The sequence below is a fragment of the Pteropus alecto genome, unplaced genomic scaffold (genome assembly GCF_000325575.1).
Source record: "Pteropus alecto unplaced genomic scaffold, ASM32557v1 scaffold23, whole genome shotgun sequence".
NCBI classification, from domain to species: Eukaryota; Metazoa; Chordata; class Mammalia; order Chiroptera; family Pteropodidae; genus Pteropus; species Pteropus alecto.
In genome coordinates this window covers 5948674-5956349 of record NW_006435837.1, presented here as the reverse complement: position 1 = coordinate 5956349, position 7676 = coordinate 5948674, and the positions used below count along the sequence as shown (strand labels likewise).

General features: G+C 37.4%; 1 protein-coding gene across 1 annotated transcript in view; it reads left to right on the top strand.

Annotated features, from left to right (window-relative positions):
* TXLNG (taxilin gamma) overlaps window positions 1-7676 on the top strand; it is a 44930-nt gene that overhangs the window by 7707 nt on the left and 29547 nt on the right. The window lies entirely within an intron of this gene.

The following is a 7676-nucleotide window of genomic DNA, read 5'->3' as shown; positions in this document are numbered from 1 at the left end:
ATTTGTTAGGTGTGGTTGAGCATGAAGGGAACAACTCTCTTCTTCCTGTCCTCCCACCTGGTCCCAGGCCACTTTCCCTCAGAATGAATCTGCTCGGTCCTGTGTGCCAAAATATAGACCCGTTTTGACTGAGCTGCTCTTCTGGTCTCTCTTTATCCCTCCCTCTTCCACCACAACCAGAGTAGCCGTTCTCAAACATTTTGGTTTCAGGGTCTTTTTGCATACTGCAAAATTATTGAGAACCCCAAGGAGCTTTTGTTTATGTGGGCTATATCTCCCATATTAGAAATTTAAACAAAATTTTATTATTGAAAAAAACTGAGTGATAATTTCCTGTTGCTGTCTAACAAATCACCCCGAAACTTAGTGCTTGAAACAACATTTATGATCTCATAGTTTCTGTAGATCAGAAACTGGGTGTGGCTTAGCTGGTCCTCTGCTTGGGGTCTCATGGGCCGCAGTCATCTGAGGGCTTCACTGGGAAGGATCTACTTCCTAGCTCACTCATGCAGTCGTTGGCAGGATTCAATTCCTCGTGGACTGTTGGCTACAGGTTTCCCTTGGGTCCTTGCCACGTGGGCCTTTCCATAGGCATCTCACCACATGGCTGCTGGCTTCATCAGAATGAGCAAGAGAGAGGGCCGGTGCAAGAGAGAAGGAAGTCGTAGTCTTTGTTACACAATCACAGAAGTGACATCCCTCATTTTTGCCTCATTCTCCCTCTAGAAGCCCACACTCAAGGAGAGGGGATCACACGAGGTGGTGACTACCAGGACGATCCACGGGATCATTTGGGGGCTGTGTCAGAAGCTGCCTACCACACATTAACGTAAATCATGTTTTTTTTAAAGTTAAAACTAACTGATTTTCCAAAATAATGGTTGGTAGGCAGAGTGGCATTGTTTTACGTTTTTGCAGATTTCTTTAATAAATGACTTTACAGGAGACAGGTGAATTCTCATCTGCTCCTGCATTCAATCTATGGCATTATGCCATTTTAGTTGAAGTATGTGAAGGCAATCTGGCCTCACACGTATATATGAAGTTGCAACAGGAAGGAGTATTTTAATAGCCTTTTTAGGTAATTATGGAAATTTTTTGATACTGTACCAAAACTTGGCAAGTGGTGGTTCTTGAATAGTTGCCAGTGTGGGATCTTTTTGTACTGTTATATTAAAATCTATAGGTCTGATTTGTACTTTGAATGGATGTCTTTTCTCATGCATCATTTTGTAACATCATCCATTAGTCATTTGGAAAACATTGGTTTACCGAATTGTGTCATCTTCCAAATTTTGACATATTTTGTTCTAAATATCACAGTCACATTAGTTAATATCACCACTGATTTCATCAGAAAACTCTTTTTAACAATTGGAACGCTTTCAAGCTCATAGCGGCATAGTTTTCAAAAAACTTAATTTATCTTAAAACTCAGATTTTATATTGCCAACAAATACTGTCAGTTGTTCGCCTTGAAGTAACAGGCTCTTTTCGTATATGGGAGAAAATGTCTGCCAAATACCCAAGTCTGAATAAACAACCACAGTTTGTCTTTAAAAAAAGAAAACAGAAAGTAATCCATCAAAAAAGCTGCTGGATGGGCTCATAATTCAGATAACTGCGGTAGTGCTTTTCCTCAGAATGGCCCTCATACTCTGGTGTGTGGTGCCGTGCTAGATGTGTACTTTCTGTGTCTTCACACAGAATTAGAAATGTGTCCTCAGGGGTTGGGATTTAATACACATTGATAATTTTTATTGTTTCCTCAAGGGCATTTTAAAATAAAAATACACCCCCCATTTCCTGGCGGTGAAGGAAACCACTTCCATTGTAGTTTCGTGTCACTGCCTTGGTTCGTGCTAAGGAGCCAGCAGCGTTGTTGCTCATTACTGCTCTCGCACTACCGTGCAGATGTCAACACCAAAAAGGCAGCATCTCGGTATTATTATGAAAACAGTTTTGAGTTTGCAGATCACCTGGAAGAGTCCACAGACGGTAGTTGGAGAATCGCTGCCCTCGGGTTTTATCGGAAGTGGGGTCTGCTTCTCCTTGTTTCATCTTTCCCAAGACCACGCTGTCAGAAGAAAATAGGCTTTTCCATGGCCCTGTTCCTAAGGCTTCTTAGAAATGCGGCATCCCAGTTATTATCGACACGACTGCTCTATCTTGCTAATGGAGCAATTCAGTAATCCTAGCAATCAGAATACTTTTACATTTAATTCCCGGTGACTAGTATAAAGTTAGGTTTTATTTGCTAAAGGATCGAAGAACACTGTAAACCAAAATACATTCGTCATGATTCTTTTGGTTTGTGTGGTAAAATACACATAACATAAAATTTACCATTCTAACCATTTTTAGGCATACGGTTCCATGACATTAAGTACACTAACTGTTGCGTACTCAACAGCACCATCCATCTCCAGAATTTTTTCATCTTCCAAAACCAAAACGCTGTACTCCATTCCCTCTGCCCCCCGCCCCTGGCAGCCACCGTCCTATTTTCTTTCTTTATGAATTTGACAACTCTGGGTATTTCATATAAGTGGAATCATACAATGTTGGTTCTTTTGTGTCCAACTTTTTTCACTTTATATAATGTCTTCCAGGTTCATCCATCCTGTAGCGTGTCAAAATTTTTCCTTCCTTTTTAAGGCTGAGTAATATTCTAATGTATGTGTATACCATATTTTGTTTATCCATTCATCTGTTGATGAACATTTGGGTATTAATCATGATTATTAACTCTAAATATGATTCTTTAGGACTTCCCTTATAGAAGCATTACCTGTATACCGTACTCAATAAATGTAGGCCTCAAATAATGGATTTTTTTCCCCCTTCCTACTTTTTTCCTCTAGTTTATCTATATAATGGACTAATAGTCTCATTATTTTAGAATTGTATGGCTAAACTAAATAATGTATTTAAAATATCTGGCACATAGCAATTAGTAAATGTTAGGTTTTTGTGTTTCTTGCTTTCACTCAGAACTTAGCATTAGATACACTAGATTAACCCTCTTCTGTGTATTCCATATACCTCAAACAGTAGGCTTAGATAATGACCATCCCATTTCCACTTGGGAATCATTAATTATCCATGATTGAATTTATTAAACTAATAAAGTGATTGACAGATGTCCTAGCCAGAGTTAAAAATTGAGGCCAAGTTTAAATGAGATATTTCAATTTTCAAAATTGTTTTAAGAAGGAACTAAATGACAACTGCTTACAAAACTTCACTCTTAGTAGATTCCACTTCTACTCTAATCCGGTAGAAGGCATGAGTGTAAAGGTTTGGGGGGACAGACCCAGAAGTCCGTAGAGCAGGGTGAAGGGAAAATATGACATGAAATGAGATACAAACTCCTTCAATCTTCAGACTCTGAGCTTGGGGTAGTAGTGGAAAAATGAACAAGTATAATGCTGTGTTATCAACCCAAAACTAACTTCATTAAAATTAAATAATCAACTGTCAAGGTCTTTTTTAAAAAATGAAAGTCATACATTCACGTAATAAAAAAATTTAAAAAGAACCAAAGGTATAAAATGAAAAATTAGTCTTCCTTCATTTCCAACTTCTAGGTCCATACTGCAGAGGTAATCATGATGAGCAGTTTTGGGGATATCCTTCTAGAAAAGTGTTATCCATGCACTGGCTTACATATGAATACATTTCTTATGTATACTGACAAGTTCACTGCATCAGATGTTTCTCTTTTTTCTACTTAATGAGATCTTGGCGTTATGTCCATATTGACAGGGATCTACCTTATTCTTTTGAGTAGCTGCATAGTTTTACCTTGTATGGATGACTGTTATTTAACCAGTTCCTTATTGGTAGATGTTTAGGTGGTTTGGTGTGGTAACAAGCACACCAAAGGTCTGGTGAATAGCCTTTGCCCTTGAGTGAGAATATCTGTAGAATAAACTGGCGGTGGAATCTGCTGGGTACAAATGAATGTGCATTCAGACATTGATAGATATTGCTAAATACCGCTACAGAACCAACACCCTGTCAATTGAGACCCCCCCACCCCCCCGCCTCGCCGACCCTGGACTGTACTGAGGGACCTGTCTGCCCACACCAAGGTCTGTTTGTGTTTTTAATCATCTTTTAAAATATGGTAGGTAAAAGATGGTATCTTTCTTTGATTGCATTTTGATTTGTATTTCTTTAATTACGAAGTCGAGTATATTTTTGTATGTCGGGCATTTTTAGTTTGTTAAGTGTGGTCTGCTTGTCCACAAACCCTTGAAAACTGGGTCTGTGACTCATTTGAAACCCTTACAAATGTGGTCTTTTTGGCTAGTCCAAAGTTTTCAATTATTATTTAGTAAATTGATCTTGTTCTCTTTTAAAAAATAAAATAGCTTCTGAGTTTTTTGATTTCCTTAGAAAGGACTTTCTCATGCCAAGGTTATGAAGCAATTTTTACTTAAGACTTCTATTTTTTTGTGGTTTTCATGTTTCAATCTCAGTACATCTAGAGGGGTGTGACAGAATGTCACTTTTTTTCCCCCCATATGGCTTGGGAGATATCTCAAATAATTTCTTTCCTTTACCAATTTGAAATGACACCATTTTTAATATAGTAAATTCTCATGTGTGGTCTGTGTGGTTTGTTTTTGAAGACAGTGCTATATAATTAGTCTCAGATAAGTAATTCATGCCTGAAATATAAATAAGATCTCACCTTTGGGAGTTTATATTTTGAGATATTAAGAATTTATCATCTTATGTAGTACAGTTATATTATAGAGACATGTACACCAGAATATAATTATATACTAGTGTGCAGTAATATAGTTCATTGTTAAAAATAAAAACCCTTTAATTTTATTTCATTCCTTTGTTCTAACACAGTAAAACAGACTACTATTTAAGGAGGCATTGGGTTATATAATACATATTTTAAAGACTTTGATCCAAAATGGTTAAAACAGAATTTTGAGCTGAATGATTGATAAAGTGCGAGCTGTGTGGAAAACTTTGCTATCCAGAATAATTCTTTGAAAGGTTAAAATAGTCTTAGTATATAAACTATTTTAAATGACTCAGATAAAGGTTAAGTCACTTTTCTAATTTAAAAAGCACATGAACCTACCACCTCTAGCCACCTATTAAAAAATATATATATATAAAAGCACATGCAAATGTAAATTTTATAATAAGTTTGTTTGTAAAATCTGTATTTGGAAATGTGAAAGCCCATTAAAATACTGGAAACGTTTAGGAGGGTTTGTATTAAACTAAATAAGTCCAATCGCTGGTGTCCTGAGTGGTGCGGGGAATCTTGGGTAGCTTTCAGTATTTCCCGTACGGTTCTGCCTTCACTGGCCCACACTTGGGCTGGGCAAGCATGTGCTCTTGTCTTCACATTCCTGTTTGGTAGCTGACAACTTTTAGGATAACTTATTAGAAATAGGGTTGAAGGGGTTTTTAGAGATAACTTAGTTTATTCTAAGATGCAAAGAAGTTTAAAAAAAAACAAAACACCTTAATGCCTTAAAGAATCACTTAAAATTATTTATTTAAAGATATCTATATCCCTAAATTAATCCTCCCCAAATCTCGGAGTTAGTTACTGCTGAAAATTCTACAGCTCTTTCCAGTGTTTTCCTAACTTCATACTAGTTTATCTAGCGTGCTGTGTATTTTTAGGTGTTTAATTTCTTAGATTTATTTGTAGCTGCATGAGAAATCTGTTTGCCTTTGACCTTTCATCTTCCAAGGCTGATGCGTATGAAGTGAGGGGAGCAGTGCAGTTGGGAGAACATAGGCTCGTGAGTTCGACAGACCCGGCTTGGAATTTTTCTGGTTTCCTTTACTGATCTTGGGCGAGTTACTTCACCCCCCTGTCTCCTTTTCCTTATCTGGGAATAGTAAGATGTACCTCTCATTTGGGCGGGAAAGGTTAAATGCGGTTACAAGGCTTGTAAGTTCTAAAGTTTCCCTTTACCTACTTGATAGGTTTCTTTGGGGACCGGAGGCCACCTAAGGCTCTCTCCCCAGGGAAATGCAGAAAGGTGGACAAGCTTTCTCACCTGCTTTCTCCAAAGGGCCAGCCCAGCCCCCGATGGCAAGAACTGAGTGATTTCTGCCCTCAGCACATGTCGAAGGCATTCTAGCTCATTTAAGCAGATGGTAGTTCTAATAATTAGGAAGTGAATGTGGGCGTTGGCTTTTTGTTTTCTATTTAGACCAATTTTAGTAAAAGAACAACCATTACTAACAACATTTAAGCTCTTTTAACAAAACAAGCCAAAGAAATATGGTTCTTTAGTTTCATTATTTGAAAGAGCATAAGTAAAAGTTTTAAACTTTAAAATTATTCCTCTGTCTTTTTATTCACAGAGTAGAAGGGACAGAAACTTTATTATTATTTTTTTTTTGGCTTTTAATTCCCATGCACTTTCAGTTTCAAATGTATTGATCCAAAAAGCTGTTACAAGTAGTAGATGAATACAGAAATGTCTATAATAGTTATTCTTTGCTTCTACAGTTAATTGTTGGTAAACTGGTGACTCTCCATTTTGAAGGCATCTTGTCTTCAGTTAAGGAGTCTTCTTAGGTCCAAGTATTGAGACAGTGGAGGGAAGATGGAGAAATGAATCCTTTTAGGGACTGGGGATGGGGTGGTATTCCTAGGGCCTAGGGTTCTAGTAAACTCTCATGGGGCCAGATGGCATGCTCTCTCTAGTGTCTTTGAAGCTACAAGAGCTAACATGTGCTGCCCGTGACTATAGACTGATCAACAAAATGAAAATGTGATAGCTTTTGTTGTATGATTTTGTTCAGGGAAAGGTTCAAATAGAAATTAATCTTGAAACTATTTATTGTTTCATTTTTGTTTGAGATTGGAATTTAAATAAACATTTTCTCCTCTTTTTCCTAATGATAGGTACCACATTAGAGAATTCTGTTCATCTTGGTATTTAAAAAAGCGACAAACTGTTATGAAGGTAACTCATGGTCCTTAACTCAAAGGTAACGACAGGCATGCTGCGAAAGCCCAGTGGCCTTCCCCTCCAGCCCCATGCACCCAGTTTCTCTCCATTAATATATTTCTTATACAACACCCCCTCCCACAAACACCCAAATCGTGGCATACAGTGCATATTATAAGGTAGTTTTCTTTTTCTCTTTTCAACCTATCCTTATAGATCAGTAATTATACAGCCACCTTATTCTTTCTTAACAGATGCTGTAGTAATCCATTGTGTGGATATACCACAGTTTTTCCATTTCGTTATTAATTAACATTTAGAGTATTTATCAGTAGGAAAAATGGATAAGAAATGAATTTGCTGGTCAAAGCATCTGTGGCATGGTGATTTTTTTTCCTAACATTTTATTATGAAAAATTTCAAACATACAATGAAGCTGAAAGAATCGATACTGAACATCCATATAGTCAGTGCCTGGATGCTACTGTTAACAGTTTATCATACTTGCCTTTTCACTCCTCTGTCCACCTATCTGTCCCTTCTCCCATGAAGCCATGGTAATAAGTATGTACGTGCTGAGTTTTAACAAATGCATGAAGCTCTCTGTAACCAAACCCTTATCAATATATAGAGCGTTCCTGTCACCCCAGAGTGTTCCCTCGTGCCCCTTCTCAGACAATCCCTGCCCTGAATTGTACTCCTTAGTGGTTAAACTAATTT